The 18,314-nt window shown below is 41.6% G+C and overlaps 1 protein-coding gene across 3 annotated transcripts in view; it reads left to right on the plus strand.

Annotated features, from left to right (window-relative positions):
- Positions 1-18,314, plus strand: part of HAO2 (hydroxyacid oxidase 2) — a 48,933-nt gene that overhangs the window by 10,491 nt on the left and 20,128 nt on the right. For all 3 annotated transcript variants that reach the window (XR_010834376.1, XM_067004249.1, XM_067004246.1), the window contains 4 exons: positions 1,495-1,703; positions 15,101-15,426; positions 17,498-17,700; positions 17,941-18,039. The gene's annotated coding sequence lies outside the window, so the exon portion shown is untranslated. The remainder of the gene's footprint in view (positions 1-1,494; positions 1,704-15,100; positions 15,427-17,497; positions 17,701-17,940; positions 18,040-18,314) is intronic.

Raw genomic sequence — 18,314 nt, forward strand, 5'->3', positions numbered from 1 at the left:
AAACCCTACTTGGAAAATAAAAAATCTATAATACATATGGGGAAAATTATCTAAAACACATTATTCACCAAGGGAGCTGTGGAAGTAGGTAAGCTGAAAGAGACCTAAGTTTGAGAGCGGACAGTAAATTAGACATGAGTTCGCAATGTGTCAGCAATGCATTTTGGGCTGCATACACAAAGGCACCACATCAGAGAACATGATAATAAACCCTCTCTCTACATGCCTGGTGTGACCACACCTGAAAGTTTCGAGGACTTTGAAGTCAGTGGAGCTGTGCCAATTAACACCAGCTGAGAGCCTGCCTGTTGTGTTTGGTTCTTGTTGCCTTATTACTAGACAGTTATTGACAAATTGGAAGAATCCAGTGCAAAGTTACAAAAATTATGAGGGAGTTGGTAAGGCTGACATATATATGTATGTATATATATGTGTGTGTATAAATGATTAAGTGAACTCTATACGAGATATATTCAAATGTTGGGAAGATGTCATTTGTTCAAATTCCAAACAGCTGTCTGGTTTGACTGTAGCTATGCCCTTTGGTGTATAGCCACTAAGGATGCTTGAGGAGTAGCTGGTTGCCAACATTTGCATAAGAACAAAGGTGGTTTTGAACAATCATGGGTATCCATTGTTAATTACAGGGTCTCTTCCTGGATGCATCCCTGTGATTAATCTGTATTTAGGCACCTCAGCAAGAGACCAGATTTTTACATCTGCTAATCACCCACAGTTGTCATGAACTTCAATGCTTCTCCTCTTTGCACGTCTGACCTCTGTTATATAGACGTTAAATATAGATGTATACATCTCAGTGTAGGTGTCTAGATTTGAGTTGCTTAGTGGACAGCAGCTGAAGTTGCCATGAAGATCCTAACATTTTCCATTCCATTATCTATACACTGACCCTGACAGCTAATTAGAGCCATTTAATGCCATGTCCCTTGAAAGGAATTCCTGAAGATGAAAGTTCCCTGTCATTCTTTGTAAGACTATCCAGGATCTGATCCAGAGCTCTGGAAGTCAGTGAAAATCTTTCCATTGACTTCAAAGTGTTTTGGACCATTCCTAGATAAGAGCACAAATTTCACTTCTTTCTTTCTCTCCAATTCAGTTCTCTGAAATTGCACAGTGTGTGATTGAATCCCTATGTCCCTTGCATAGCTTGCATGCCAGCTCCCTTTAACACCTTCTGAGAAGCTTACAATGTTAAATGACATATTCAGTTGCTGTAGGCATCTTCTTTCAAATCTGGACCCCAGCTGCTTGAGGTCTAACAGATAGAGGACAATGTGAAAGCAAAAATTAATGTATCTAAAGGAATCAGTTAAGCTAAGCACCTTTAAACATATGACTGTGAAAGTTATGTAGTTAATCTGGTTAAGGACAGATAAGTTTCATATGGTCAAAATTTGATTTTTTGTCATATTTTGTTGCCACCAGATTATGTCAGAGATTAAAACAGGATTATTTTTCTTTGTATTCCACAAGGAGAATAAAAATACTGGAGCTACCTCTCTGCTGTCCCTAAAATTGTTCAGTTCCTCTGTCATCTAACTGATGCCAACATCTTCCAGCCAGGATTTAGCTATTAAGATCCTATTGTTACTTCTGGAACCAAGAGGTCTGCTAGTTTTATTAACATCTGGCATTATTCAAGCAAAAACTGAAGTTGGAGAAGCCGGAATTATCTATTCCAAGTAAGTTGCACAAGTGTTTTTGAAGGAAATTCAGGGGATTCAGGCATATCTCTGGAGCTTGTCTACCCTGTGGACAGTTCTCTCAAAGGGTAGGTTCACAGACACTAATTCTCTCCATCACTGTACAATTCACCTGTGCTGTCAGCTTCCTCACTTGGAGATTTTATTGTACATGACTACAGTAAAAGACATCAGTAACTCATATAGATGTCTAATGAATGTGATTAATCAAGGAGTGGGCACATTCTCTGAAATGGAATAAATTACATGGAAGAGAAGGCAAATCCAGTTGTCCTCATCATACCAGCTGACCGGGGAATGGGAAAAGAAAAAAGTTTAGGAAGGCAGAGGTGAGGCCAGTGTGTTGCCCATCATGGGGGCAAAGTAACAGTGTGCCTTACTAATAAAGCCTGCGTAGAACACAATAAGAAAGCTGTTATATGTAGAAACACACTCCAAACACTATAACCACTGACGGAGAGGAAATGAGATGATGGGTGAGTGGAATCGGGGAAAGCACATCTGGCGAATCAAACAGTAACTCTCCATATCAAACAGACGCACGGAGTGCTGTCAGACTCCACCCTGCATTTTGGAGGCTCTCAGAAGCTGCTCTGACTGTGTCAGACAAGCCTGCTTTGTGCTTCTGTACCAGTCCCAGGCACCTATAAGCAGGTGGGATATTAACTGTCACAGCTTCACAGTACCTTTTTTGAATTAATTCATATCTCCTAGAGGAGTCCTTGGTCCCTGTTGTGAGTCATATATTTCAGCATTTTTATGAGAATGAGTGCCTAGTCCTACAATTTGAAGGAAGTCTTCTTTCAAATATACTAGGAATTATGAAATACTTGTGAAATAATCTGACATGACCTGTGATGAGGAGCCAGGAACACCTTCTATGGCCGAGGGCTTGGAGGTGTCCCTCAGACAAACTCACGTTTAATCTTCAGCAGTGTAGAACAGAAGAGAAAGGGATAGACAGCACTGGAATGCACTTAAGAGAAATAGATACACACATGAAAGAAAAATGCCTTGATATTTAAAATATTTATGGCCTTAAAAGGGCTGAAAACTGATACTAGCCATTAACTAATAGACATTCTGCCTTTGTGATGCAGCTTACATCCCTAACTAAAACCACATCTCTGCTCTGACTTTGTCTGAAGCCAGGTGCACAGATGATTAAATTTTGGGCCAGTTATAAGGAGAGTGTCTCCATCCTGTCCTCTCCTCTAAGCACACACCATCTGTGTGATACTGATTCATCTCCTTTCGCAGGGCTGACATACTGAGCCCATATTCTTCCAGCATCGGTTGTCCTCATACCATCAAGCTGTGCAAATGGAAGGGATCTAAGCTTAAGGGAATAGCAGTCTCTGCAAGTAGGCTTGTGTTGTATTAAGCCAGTATTAACTGTTCTGCTATAACCTTGATGCTGTTCATATGTGTTTTCACAGAAGAAACTTGGGGCTCAAGCTGACCACAGTTGCCAGCTTGCCTCTTACTTCTGTGGGACAGATTCTGGGTTCTCTGTGTTTAAATGCTATGTTGCTGTGCACTGCCTCTGTTTGAATCTTTACTGCTTAGAAAAGGGAAGATGATGGCTTTGTATTTGAGAGCATACGGATTCCTTGTAATGAGTGGAGGGTAGATTACTTAAGGCATTTTATTTTCTGAACAGGATTTCTGAGCCTCTGTTCCTGCGTCATAGGCGTGCTTGTAGCAGGAAATGATAAACCCAGACCCTGCTTCTTTGAGGAGGGGATAGGTGGAGAAAAGGACTTCAAATGCATGTATGTTTTTCATAAAAATATTAAGACAGCTACTTTAAGTATGCTGAACATACCAGAGAATAGACACAGGTTCCAATTTTTTTTAAATTTATTTAGAAGAGAAGACTGAGGGGAGGCCTCATGGTGGCCTACAGTTTCCTCACGAGGGGGAGTGGAGGGGCAGGTTCTGAGCTCTGCTCTCTGGTGACAGCAATAGGACCCAAGGAAACAGCTTGAAGCTGCAACAGGGGTGGTTCAGGCTGGATGTTAGGAAAAGGTTCTTCACCGAGAGGGTGGTCGGACCCTGGAACAGGCTCCTCAGTGAAGCGGTCACAGCATTGAGCCTGCTGGAGTTCAAGAAGTGTTGGACAACATTCTCAGATGCATGGTCTGAATTTTTGAGTGGTCCTGTGTGCAGAGCATTTGACCCTAATCCTACGGACAGCACTAATACATGCAAATGTTCTTCAGACTTGGATCCAAAGCTATCAGCCAAGCTTTCTACTCTACCAGATGTTAAGATGCACTAGATGTATTCAACCTTCCATTTCAAGAAGTTCTGCCAAAACAGGGCACTATTGACCAACATTATCCTTCACTCTTTCTTTGTTTCCTCTGAAATGCAAAAATACATTTTCTTCCTCATTTTCATAAGGCTCTAGGAGCTATTTTCAGTTTAGGATGACACCCTGTTGCCATGACTCTGCCCTGTAATTCTCATCACAGAATATCTCTGGGATGGTGGGCTCAGGGTCAACAATAAGGACTAAGACAATGAATGTATGCACTTTAAGAAGTGCAGTTGGAGAGCAGACGAAACATCTGATGGACTCCACAGGTAAAGGAGCTCATCATGGAGGTGCACCTTCCCACCACCACATGGTTGAATGCATCTTGCCAGGAGGCAACAGCACCCTTTACTCCAGATCACCGACTTAGCTGTTATTTTACATGAGGCTCAAGTGTTGAACAATGCTTAAACATCCAGAAGGATGAGGATGGACCTGTGTTCTCTCTATTTTTCCAGCAGATCATCCACTAGTACTGCATCAGCTTCCATCTCATAGACTGGCTAGAATTTTGGGTGTGTTGGCTTTAGGGCAGACCAGCCAGCAGCCTCTTAAAGCTGCTTTTCTTCCCCCCACATGATTTGTGAAGCTAAAATTCTCCTCATCTCCTACAGCAATTTCAGCCCCAGGGGACCCATTTTGGCAGGATGTGCCCTTCAGTTGAATTCCTGACTCCTCTCTGGATCTGTTTATGCTGGGGTTTATATCCATTCCCCATGAAAATTCCCCAGTGGTACATACACAGTGCTTGTTATTTTGGCAAGTTGCTAATTCCTTCCTTTCTTTCTCTCCTCCACCACTTCATTAAAACTGTCCTTCTATATGACGTGCTTGTATAGATTGTGGTCTGATGTACTGATGGTTTAGTGTTCCTTGCCAAACCGTGGTCTTGCTGAGGAGGATGGATGCCATCTCAGGGTATATATATATTCTAGCTGTGGGTAGGGGACTCTAGGAACACCTTCATTAAGCATTTACCTCAGGTGCCAGTTATGAATTCTGTGAGTTCTCCAACAGTGCTGCAGAAAATGACTGTTAAACTTGGTATAAATGTGTTAAATGTCCACTCTGCTGAATGTAAAAAATGCAGCCCAAACTTGGGATATAGAGACAAAAATGGATCTTGGTTTCACTAAAATTTACCCTAGGGTCTCTCTTGGAGTGCATCCTTAATTCTGCTAAAAGAAAGGCTGTATATCCTCTTCTCTCCAGCAAGGAGCTTGGGGAAAATGTGGAAACACTGCAAAGCAATTAAGAATAATGAGATATAATAATTTTATGGTGACATTATTAGTGAGATGATTTACTATACTTGAGGTTATAATGCTTTCACTGGGGAAAGAATTGGCCTTGCTGGAGGAAAAGTAAGCAGGAGAGCAATGCAGTAGCCAACAAGTAAGCAATGTTTCCAACCAACCTCCAAACTAACAGGGCAACAGTAGAATTTTGAGCTTCAAAAGCAACACAGTCGGAAAAGACATTAAACAGTTAAAAAGCCCTCTGAGCAGAGGAAGGCAGAGAAGATGAATGTGTAGGACTTTCAGTGGGTTCTAATGTGCAAGCAGAGAGGCTGGTCTGCTAGATTAAAGCCTGCTTACTCTTTAAAGTTTTTGCTCTAAAGAAATAATTCCATTCATCAGGACAGCTACTTGATTGTGGGATAATACTGGCATTGCCACTAGAGAAAACAGGGTTGAAGGTGCTGGAGGGTATCTAGGTACAGCAAAGAAGTTCTGGTGTTCTTTAGACCAGTATGAGGATCCCTCTCACAGCCATCTCCCAAATTGCCCCATCACACAAACCTATCTGAGTCTCCAGACCTGAGTGGAAATGCTTTCAGAGAAGCTGGTTTTAAAGCTATTGTTGTAGATGCTTCTGACTGATAGGAGCCAGCAAAAATGACATGCTTGAAATCCATGTTATGCACACAGTAAATTGAGGAAGAACCCTAATTAGTACTAATTAATAAAAGTACTCTCATCAGAAAGACTCATTTTAAGTTTGTACATCTAAGGGAGATATTTTTTTTTTTTCGGTAGGCTGAGAAGACTGCTAAGCAATTGATCCTTAGAGCAACTACATTTACTATTTTCTGTACATACCTGTCTTTGTTAGAGAAATTCAATGCTAGAAAAAAAAAAACCACAAGGCAAAGCTTTTCTCCCTCCACTATACCTTAGCTAGCACAGTACTGCATCTTCCCCTGATACAGTGAAATAAAAGATAAGAGCAACACTAAAGAGCTGAAAAAAGCTGGAAATTTAATTCACAGACAAATTAGCTGCATTGCGTTTAATATTCCCAGTGAGGAAATGAAAAGAAATTCATTCTGTTCCTGCTCTCCACAATTTCACCAGAAGGAAAGTTAAGGAAGTTAAGAAAGTTAAGCCTCCCTTAGTTAAGGAAGACTGATTCCTTTCTTTGGGGCTTTCACTTGCCCCAAAACAAACCGATGAGAAATAAATGGTGCATGTAAAAAAAAATCAAACCACTCTCAGAATGCTACAGTCATTCAAATTTCTCATTGTACTAGAAACTACATGCTAAAGAGTTCTTTAGTAATCTATCAGGAGAGTTGGCCAAATGGAGCAATTCATGACCTTTCAGTAAAGCAAATCTATTAAAGCAAGCAAACTAAAACCAAGGAATTCCTTCTGTTCCTTCAGGGCTGTAAATTTAATATTGTTGGATAGTGTGAAAGTATATATATCTAACAGCCTTTTTTTTTTTTGAATAAACACTGCATAAATATGAAGAAAAAAGAAGATTTAAATCAAGAGGGAGATGGATGGTAAGGTAGAAGGGAGTCTAAGACTGGAACTGCATTGGTAACAGCTTGGCATAATCAGTAATGAAATTGAACTAGAAGTGCAGGCTGAATGGCAAAACTGATCCTAATGCAGGCTTATCAGAGAAGTGTGGATTTGCCCAGACAGCTCTAAACTGTTACAGTGTTTGTCATTATTTAAGGAACAAGCTGTGAAATGGTAACTGTTCTTGCAGCTCATATTTGTAAAGAATCTTTACACTTCCATTTATTCAAAACCCCAGAATAGAAGAGAGCTTGAACGTCTATTTAGAGAGAATACAGCTCAGTACTTTCTACTTCATACTTAGGCTATGAAGGTACACTGAAAAAACTGAATGCAAAAGGACCTCTGATGTTGTGTAGATAAAGTAGGAGATGACCCTTGTGCTCTTTGTTGCTCCTGGCCTTAAAGTAGCTATGATGAACAGCTTAGACTGGTCACTCAAACTACTATGTAAGAAAGATGCACATGAAAACTGCTGTTGTGGTTTTGATCAAAGATCCCTGTAGCCTGTTAGTTTTCTTCAACAGTGGTCATTGCAGATGCCTGCAGAAGGGTAAGAAAAGGTGAAGCACGAATGATACTCTCCTAATCTTCAAACAAATTTAGTTCCAGAGATTTCTTGATCCCAATATTTTTCCCTGTTTAATATCCTCCAATGCAGTGCACTTCCAAACATTTGTCTAGTGTTTCCTTGAACACAAGTATGTTTTTCATATCCATAACATCCTCAGTCAGAGTACTCCACAGCTTTATTACTTGAATGAAAACCACTTCTTTTTTGGTTGTTTCTGAACCTGGTTCCTGCTAGCATCATTTTGTAGTCCCTAGTTCTTGAGTTGGAAGCAACATCTATCATAATGCATCATCACCACTTCATTCAGGCTTTTGTAGACCTCTCTCAATATCTTTTCTTTTCCTGGCAGAAATGTTCCAGTCTACTGAGTCATTCCTCCTACAGAAGTCATTCCATGCTTTTGATCATCTTTGTAGCCTTTATTTGAAGGTTTTCCAGTTCTATTACATCCTTTTTGAGATGGTAGAACAGAACTGCACACAGATTCAAGCTTGGGGCTAACCATGGGCTTATACATAGGCATGATGTTATTCACTGTTTTGTTCTCTCTTGCTTTCTTACAAGCTCCAAACTTCTGACTAGCATTTTAATTGCTCCAGAGCATGTACCTAATGTCTTCATGGCATTTTACCTTCATGTTTCCTTCCTTAGTGGCAATGGTCACCATGGGGTCATAAATCAACATGAGAAGTGGGGACTTTTTCTCAAGTGCATTGTTTTCTACTTATCTGCTCTGAATTTCACCTGCCAATTTATTTGTTCATTACTTAGTCTTCACAAATCCCTTTATGTTTCTTCACAGTCTGCCTTCATCCTCACTAACTTGAATATCTCGTACCATCAGCTAGCGTCATCTGACAGCTCACTCTGCTTCAGATCATTTATGAGTATTGTTGAACATAGGTCCAGCACAGACCTTTGTGCAACTCTGCTGGTGAAATTCTTCAGTTTAGACAATGACTGTTTATCCCTATGCTCCATTTTCTTTATTTTAATTCATACTTTCTCAGATTTTTTCCTTTTTGTACTTTGGCTGTTCAGTGTACAGTGTTCAGCCTTTACAAGGGACTTTTCAAGACAGATTCTGTCCACATTTGTCTGTCTGCTGCTGACGCTTTCAATAAATGCCAAGGAGGCATCTCAGGAAGGACTTACCTGTATGCAAGCCATTTTGACTCTTTTGAAATATATTGTATTTCTTCACATATCAATGAATTCTCAACTGAGCACTAATGATTTGCAAAGAGCAAAAGTTCCCCTCTCACATATACACATTCTGGTCTCCTGGAGCTGAAAAAGTAGTACGAAACATAAAACTTGTGTTTCCTTGGATGTCCCTGGAACTTGTTTTAAAGATCGGCTTCATATATGAAACCTTCCAGTCTTCAGGTTCCAGAGAGGTTTTAACTGGAAGGTTGCACACTGTCATTAGTAGCTCAGCATTTTCATCCTTGATTTCTGCTAGGTACCATCTGTTAGTGTTCAGTTTGTCTGTTTGAAACATAATTTCATCCACAATTACTTCAATTTCAGACATCCTTTGCATTTTCCCACTGTACATACAATTCCCCCATTTCTTCCAAATGAGGAGCAATGCTGATAATTAAAACTTAGCTTCTGTGCAATGTTCAATGAGTGCATTGTCTCTGAGTTATGCTTTATCATCAGTTGGCCATACAGAGTCCCTAGCAGGTTTTTTGCTCCTGACATTTTTGTCAAAGGGCTTAGTACTAGTTTTAATTCTTTTAACTAGTGCTTCTCAAAGTCCCTTTTAGCTTTCCTAATGAGGATTTTGCTTTTTATTTGCCAGACTGCATGATTCATTTCATTTTATTTGCTTGGATACAATAGACATCTTTTTGAAAAATGCCTTCATACTGCTAATAAACTTGCTTACTTGGCTCTTTATGTGTGCTGGCCTCCTTTAATCCATTCTCTGGCCTTTCTCAATAGGTCATACGCAGCGGTGTTATGCTACCAGTCTGGTGTTGTTCAGTAGTTTCCATGCTGCTGTTAGGATTTGATCCTCTCTGCTGACCTTTCTAGCTTCTTTTTAACAAGATTCCTCATTTTTTGCATAGCTTTTCTCGCAGTTTAGCACAATGACAGGGGAGTATTTGGCCTGTGGTGCTCCGCTTGAGCTGGTGACTCTGAGTTCTCTGTGGTCGTGGTCACAGAGTGGTGCTTCCACTGGAAGGGCTAGAACCAGATTGTGCACATTTGTCAGTACAAAGCTAAGGACTGCATTTGCTCCTGTGGACTCTCTAACCATCTGTTCCATTAAATAATTGCTAACAGAGTCCAAAAATGTTGTCTCTGTTTCATGTCCTAGTATGATATTTTTCAATCTACAGCAGGGCAGTTGAAGTCTCCCATTACTACTGTATTTCCTGACCACACTGCCAGTGTGATCTCCTTCAGCTTATCAAATACAAGGCATTTTCTTGTGCTGTGTCAGTAACATTATCTACTGTACCTATATTCTTCATACTTAGCCCTGGAATTTCAATCTTTATAAACACTATGTTACTCATTGAGTTGGTTAGCTGACAAATTCAATGTGATGCTAAGCTTTCAGGAAGGCAGATCACTGCTCTGCTGCTGGCACAGTTTATCTTTACTGTGTAGTTTGTATCTCCATATTAGTGTCCCACTGACTGTCTTCCTCTTCCAAAGTTTCTAATATGCTAGGCGTATCAATGTCTGCATTTTGGTTCAGACATTCTGGTTCTTCATATTATTTCTTAGATTTCAAACATCGTGTAGAAATGAGTGTACCAATGCTTTGCTTCTTTTCTTGGCACCTCATATAAAAAAATAATATGCTTGCTTTCTATTCCCTGTTGAATTACTTGCGTCTTCTGAATTATGCTTTCTTTGAGGATTCAGAACTTGCCCTTTTTTTCCTAATACGGGTAACTCCTGCTGAATCTGGGCTTTTCCACACCTGTTGGCTTTTCCAACTGCTTTGTTTTTTCCATGTGGTAAGGGAATATTTTTGTTACAGAATTCTATCTAGGGCCTTCATTTTGCTAAGAATGTCTGAGAATGTTTTCAATTTGCTGCCAGACCAAGCAGTGTCATGGCAGAGAGTTAGATATGTTGGATGTTTTCAAATCAGCTGGACTTGATGAAATTCCTCCTAGGATACTAAGAGAAGTGTCTGAAGCAATGCCAGAACTATTAGCTGTCATCTTTGAGGAATCATGGAGTACAGAGATAAATGTGTTGCCTCTTACTATTTTTTCAAATTATGAGGGGGCAGAGGAAGCAATCGTTGAGCCTTCAGAAGTTAACTACAAGGTGAGTGACAACCAGTATGGGTCTATCAAGAACAAATCATATCAAATCTATATGCTTCTGTGACAGGAACTGTGGATAGGGGAGAACAGCAGAAAGATGTATCCTAACTTTAGTAAGGATATGAGTAAGCAAAAACGATGAGACTATTTTGTCTGGAAGAGATGAACAAAATGGTTTGACTCCTTTCTTTATCTCAGGATGAAACGGTACATCTGACAGAATGAGTAAGGAACATACTGCTGAGTAATGAATAGAAAAATATTTTTCTACTATCACAGCTGAATAAACAAGAGTGTTGGCATATTCTTTCTTCTCTGATCTAGATAAGAGCAGCAGAGGACTCAGCTGGGGGATCATGTCCAGTTTCTGGTGCTTTAATTAAGGGAGGATGTGGAATACCTGAAGAATCCATAGGAGAGATGTATAGAAAACATGGTTCTTGAGGAAAGGCTGCAGGAACTTGCATAACTTGATCAGGAAAAGAAACAAAGAAAGGGATGCCCAGCAATGATCTTTCTTGTGTTAAGTCTAATAAAGCACTGAAACAAGTTTACTTTGGAAGATGTGGAATCTCCATCAGTGGAAACCAGCACAGGGTTGGGTGTTTCTTATTTCAGGCCTCTCTGGCCTCCTCTCAGCTCTATTTCTGTATTCTTCTATGATGGTTATACAAAGACATATAAAGACTTAGTCACTGATTCCCACATGGTCAGATGGCAGCTTCATTCCCACTGCAGGTGTAACTTGGGAGTCCTTTGCCCAGTTTGTAAGGTAGAATTTGGGCACCAGGCCCAGGTTGTTCTTCCTCTCAGGCAGGTGCAACTCTCAGGTGCTTTTTGTTTCCACTTTTATTGTGCTCTGTGGATTTGAGTGAGCTGCTTCTTCCACTGACAGCACCATTGTATTAAAAAAAAAATAAAAAAGATGAAGGAAGAGAAAGGTTAGATGTCTATACAATCATAGCTGGCCTATTGGGCCAGGTAAGGTTATGGATAAAGTAATAAAATAATCTGTAGCCAACCCTACCTAAGGGTGTGACATGGTTAATGTCATATCCAGCTGCCTCTGACTCTCTGGCTTCAGGGACAGCCGCCCATGGCAATCAAGAGAAAAACTCAAGGCTGAGTCATGCCTGAGCTCCTCTGCTGCCCCACCTTGTGTGAGCTCAGTGTCTTTGGAGGCAGCTTTGGCAGCAGCTTGTGAGGACCAAAGGGTGTTCTGGGAAACAGCATCTGCTGTTCTTAAGCTCTACTCTTGCTGACATTAAAATCTTATCCCTATTTTACATACATACTTCAGGTTGTGTTTCACTAGCCTTTATTTGTGTGGTTATTTGCTTGAAAGTAGTCTTAGATATGTGTCTGAGATGAGCAGTGCTGTATGTGTTCATACTGAGAACAGACAGACATTGTCCTCCTTCCTTAGGCAGTTCCCAGCAATACTTAAATGACTCTTGAACCACTTTCTGAAATCATTTTATATCGTTGTGTGTTCAGTCTGTGACCCTGCTTGTACACTCCCTCCCTGCCTCCTGCAGCCCATGACTCCTCACACAATGGTAAGTGTGTCCTACATCAAATCCTACATCAAATCCTGACACAGTTCTCATCCCAACCAAATGCCCTTTTGGCCTGATTCCAGCACTGATGGTGAAGAGTTTTTTCAGTGTGCAACTCCGCTATCTTTATGGAGAGCGGTAACCTGGTGAAAAGACTGTGTCTTTTTGGTGCCACAAAGCACGCCAGACCTTCCTTGCTTAAAGATGTGCAAGGGAAGAGGCTTTCACAGTAGGACTCCAGGAGCATGCTCCTGGTTTCTCCCAGTGTTTCTGGGAGTGTAAAACATGAAGAGAAAGGGTAAAGACGAGGTGAAAGAAAGGCACATCACAGAAATTAGGCTACTGAAAGAGTCTAGAGGTGTAGGAAGATTCAGGCAGATGGATGGCTCCTCGGTTTGGTCTTCTTAAAGAAATGATTGCACTAGCAAGCTGAGAACACTCTAAGAGAAGGGAGGAAAATAGCATGGGTCCAGATTGCACTTGTGCTGAGAACTACTCACTGCATCCCACAGCTTTCCGAATTACAGGCTGTTTCCACTCCCAGCAAATGAAAGAGCAGCCACCGGTTATGGCATCTGCAGCCCCTGCTCCAGCTTGGGGTGGCAGGGTACACTGTGCTCCTCCCAGGAGCTGCTGTGACCAAGGAGGACAAGACAAATGTGGTGCGTGAGGAGGGGTAGACTCCTTCCCCCCAAAGGAATTGTCCTCCTGCATCTTGGGTTGGGATGAAGTTGGAGATAAACCCCACGATTTGGAAAGTCCACCATGTTTGATTCCCTTCCCTTTGTCAGAGGGCAGAAAGGATCCCTGGACCTCACAAGGGAAAAGGATCATTGTTTTTCTGACCTGAACTCTCTAGGAGAAAAAGAAGGCATTACACGTACGGGGCTGTAGTGCCAGCATGAGCCAACTGGGACAGGATCCCATGAGGCACTGTCTTCCCAACACATCCATGAATTTAGATTGCCTGATGTAAGGCAATCTAAGCCTACTAGCACTTGCAGAGCCCATCCAAAAAAGAATATTCCTGAACTGGTGCTGTGTATAGCAACAAAATCATATCTCGTACTTTTCATACAGGAACCCCGAGCACAGAGGTTAGGACCAGTGCCCTGGGAATCTCAAGAACAGCTCCAAACGCTCACCTTGGAAGCAGAGGAGCTGTGCTGACACAGCATTACTAGTATTAGTGCCTGTGGATTACTAGTCAGTACTAGCCAGTTACTAGTAATACTGGCTGTGGATTACTAGCCTCAGCATTTCTTTCCAGACCCAATCTACTTTTGCATCTTGCCTTTTCACTGTACTGTGCCCTGTTGTCCCTGGTTCAGCAGATTTTTGCTTGGTGCTCCCTGCTGCATGGTTACACCTGATGTTACACCTGATGTACTTCAGACCTTCTCTAAGGCTGGTGCAGCTGTCAAATTAAGATGCAGCTATCTTATGGGGAAAATCAGGTGACATAGCAGCACATTAGGTAAGCGAGAAAGAAAAGCTCCGAAGTTATGTTGTATTACATGTAACAGTACACATGAGATGAGAGACTTTATATGGTTGGGTTTCCAGGCACACAGCACAGAGCCTGGCCGCATGAGCTAATGAATTCGTCTACCAGCAGGAAACACTTTTCCTTTTTGAGCATCTAACACTGGGGGTAGATGAGACATATTTTCCCAAAGGGCCTCGTAGCTATTTGCTGTTCTGCAGAGTAATGCTGAGAATAAATCAAGCGCTCTTCTGGGTTTTGGAGACAGAGGTGGTTACAGAAGGAACAGCCAAATATTTGGTGGCCTCCTAGAACTCTTTCCGCTCAGTGTGTCATAGGCTGTCCCCTTCTGCCTCATCCCTAAATTCGTCCTTTCTCTGCATTCTTCTGTCCCCCTGAAATCCTGTCATCCTGCCCTGTTCCCACCCTATTTTACTCCCATCTGCTCCGTCCCTTGCTTTGTTCCCTCTGCCCCATCCCAACCGGTCTGTCCCCAGGTGCTGTCCTGCAACTCAGTTTTGATCCATTTTGTTTCTCTTCTCCTCCCCTCCTGTGCTTGCTGAACACAAGCGCAGGTGGCATGGGGGCGGCAGCTCTCTAGCTCTCTTGTGTTTGGGGCTTTTTGAGTTCCTTTGGCCCTGAGCAGAAGCATGCTCTGTCCTAGACAAGTCCTCAGCAAAAATAACATCTGGATTTCAGGCAAACTCTGCTAAGCATGTGCAGGCAGAGCACAGTGATTTACAGTTAGACCAGATCTGGTTGGTTTTTCATATGGCCAGCAAGTACAGGCTGATGCACCCAGGAATCAGCTCCCACTAATTTCAAGTCCCTGCATGAAGCACTGAGCTGCCCAAGTTCTGCTGTGAAACCACCGTGGGACGTTTTCAGCATGGGCCAACCACCATATTTTTCTCTAACCTCATCCTTGGAAGTTGCTGACCATCTTTTGAGTGAAATATTCCTCCAAAAATTCAGCCCAACACAGAGACTGAGGATAGAAAATTTCAGCCTTGAATGTTTAAAATATGACACAATTATAAGCAACTGAAAACTGGATCTTATAATCAAAAGTGTTAGGCAAGGTTAAATACAAGATTCATGGCCATCTACAACTATAATAGAGGGGTGGCTATTTAAATATTTAATTATGGGAGAACTTGCTTGCATGACTGACATGCAAGGAGAAACAGCTTTCCTTCCAAACACCGGGCATATGCCCAAGAAACACATCTGATAAGGAAAACCCGTAGTGACTATATGCAAACTACGTTGTGTTCTGGTTTACATTGCTTATAGTTATTTTCTCCTTTATCCTTCAGCAGATTCTTCACTGAGTGTTGTAAAGTCCTGAACTGAACCCGTCACTAGTGGATGTGTCAGTGAGGTAGATGTCAGCTTGAGCCATGGCGATTTGCGATCTGTGGAAAGCAAACGAAGATAACCAGCCGGAGTAATGAGCATTGTGATTATAACAGGAACTAGAGCACAGATTTACACAGGATCTCTGTGTTTGGACTCACGAGCCTTTGACTATGTTAGTATGAAAAGTAAGCAACTGCAAAATCCCAGCTGTGCAGAACTATGGACAAATCAAGCTTTTGCTGTTGACTGCTTGACGCCCTACCTGCAATACTAGACCAGATGTGTGAGTATTTCCTATATTTTCTTCACTTCTCAGAAGAAAGCAGAAAGGAAAGCTTTCAGCAAAATAGTCTTTTTAAGTCTTTTATTGAACTCCAATGAAAAGGGATCCAGTACTTTAAAACTTGTCCACCTTTTGCAATTATATAGGAGCTCCATTATTAGATATTATCTCTGTAGCAAACTTTGATTTCCTTAGAACATTAGAGCTTCACCAGCTAATTCAGAAGTATCAGAGTATCAGAATTCAGTATTCAGAAGTATCAGAGAAAATACTACTTATGGAACAAGAAGTAATTGCTATTTTGCTGAAAGAAGGGAATATATGTAGATATACAGTCTCCTAAAAGCCACAGCACAAAAGCAGAGATCTTGTCCTTCTCCTGATCCAAACTACAATAGTCACAGCCTATCTTTAATTCATGTAAAATTATGATAACCAAGAAACTGTGAACTTTATGGTTTGGTGAGTTGGCTGCAATATGCATCCATGAAGTAGCATAATGACAGATGTGACAGAGGACCCTGCAGATAACTTGTAGGCTGAAGTGAAGATCAGGCTACATGTAATGTAGCTAAATGTAGCTACATTTATTGCTATGCTGTGCACCAGAAAATGCTAAGACTAAAACACAGAGAACGGAGATTTCCAAGCCTATTAGCAGGCACTCGCGTGATGTGATAGTGTCAGTTTTAAGGACGTTGTGCCTGGCAGGGCATCAAGGACTGACGGTCTCTTTTTGTTATTACCAGCATAAATTGATATATATGACCCAAAGCTGACATCTAGTGGGGAGGAGAAGGGTGAGTACAGGATTTTTCTTCCCAGGGATGCTTTTTTTTTTTTTTTTTTTTTTTACCCTCTCTCTGTGTATTGCAGACAGAGACGGTGTTTTGATCTTTTCTTCAGAAGTCATGCTGAATGGATTTTTCCTGGGCAGGAAAGTGAACCAAGATGCTCATTGGCACTAAGCTGAATGTGCATACCTTGTCTCATTTGTGACTAGCATATGGATAGCTGAATACCAGAAGCTAGCTTCACAGTGCTGTCAGCAGATAATAAGCTCTGAAGGCAGAATTTTAAAAAGCTTTAAAAGATGATGCTCTATATGATCATGCCTGGTAGATTTTGGGCAGAACTTCACGAATACACCTAAGAGGAGAATAGATGTTCACTGCAGCTACAAAGATGATGTCAATGGCCTAGGATTTATGTTGTCAGGAGCTAAGATCTGCAGTCCTAGACCCAAGCAGCTTCTTGGATAGCAGGCCCTGAAGCTGCAGTGCTGTTCAGTTTCTAGTTCTCCCAAGTCCTTTGTCTCACTTGCTGCCTCAGCTGTGTTGCTTGGGCTGGGAGGACAAGACGGCTGGTAAAACTCCAGGAATGTTTTCACAAGTTTCTGCCTCACCTTCTGCACCTGGTATCACATGTTTATAGGGAAAAATATCTCAATTTTCAGTTAGTAAAAATATAAGTTTCAAGCTCTCATGCTTGCTTGGAAGAATTGAAAACACGAAGCCTAAATGCTAAAAAACAACAAAGGGCAAATAAAACTGTCCAATATTTACTTTTCGTATCTTGCAAATTTAAATCAATATCATAAATCTGTTGGCACCTCGGAGCCAGTTTGTAATGCTCAGCAGGGGAAATAGAGGGAAGCACAGAGAATTCTCACCAGTTCCCAGGCACAGGAAAGGGAGAGGACAGAGAGTGCTTCTGGGAGATAGCTGGGTGGGGAGCCAAAGGAGGAAATCTGCAAGGCCTGGGGGAGAGCAGGTGGACCACAAAAGCACTCATAACCCTTTAAAAATGGCAAAAGACAAAGGCTACTTTACTTGTTCATATACTGTAGGAAGTAAAAAATGTCTCCTTCACACATGGTGGTAAAGATTCAAGGCTCTGTAGCTGTGGGCTGGAACAACTCCCACTGTCTGTGGATCATCTTTTTGGTGGGACTTGTAGCACATACAGCAGCAGTAAGTTACCAATAGGCTTGAAGGAGACAGTTTGGTTGTCCGTGGAGTGGAAACACACAACAAACCTAAAAAGCCTTTTTTTTTTTTTTTTTTTGTAGACCCATTAGTTTCCCTCAGAGACCTGCACAAAGGTGTGATAACATGCAGCCTTCCTGGTAGAGCTACCATGTTTTCAACAGACTGAATTTTCCTCATGGGAAATGTCCTTTCGCCTCCATTCCTACTGCTTGTAGCATCAGCAGAGCACGGGACAGGGGACACTGCCAGCCCATGACTGAACCTCTCTCATCCCTTCTAACAGGTCAGTTTAGGGTTTCAATCAAACCCCAGAAAAACTGTTGCTTCCCTGGGGGGGAATGTGCAGCCTTCAGCCACTGCTCCAATGTTGTGTCCCAAGCAATTGCTTGGTTGACAAGGTGAAGCATTTTTTGGAAGGACCTTCTAATGATCTAATAGCCAAACAAAGTTAGTGTTACACAAACAGTACAAAGTTTATTGCAGGATTGATCTTTAATCTCTTGTGGTTGCTTATTGACTGCAGAAAAAATAGTACTCAGTGAAAAGACCTTCTCTGCATCCTGCTTGTAAGCTGTCTTGAAACAGAGGATCTTACCTGCTCCTGCTCTCCCTAGAATCCAACGTAAGTCTGAACTGAGCTCTGAACTGTGAGATAATGAGGACTGGGCCTGGATTAATTAAAATTCCGATTTATTCTACCATTAAAGGACTTAGTTTATCTTTTTGCGCTTCCTGACTTTGGCCTCCCTAGCAGTAGGAAAGCAAAAGTCACGGTATGTGTTTCATGGTCATGATATATGGTATATGAAAACTTGTGCTGTCAGCTGTGGTTGATGTCATGAAGACATACAGAGAAGGCTTGGGATATTTTTACCACCTGCTACCTAATGCCTGCCA

The sequence above is a fragment of the Anser cygnoides genome, chromosome 1 (assembly GCF_040182565.1).
Source record: "Anser cygnoides isolate HZ-2024a breed goose chromosome 1, Taihu_goose_T2T_genome, whole genome shotgun sequence".
Taxonomy (NCBI): Eukaryota; Metazoa; Chordata; class Aves; order Anseriformes; family Anatidae; genus Anser; species Anser cygnoides.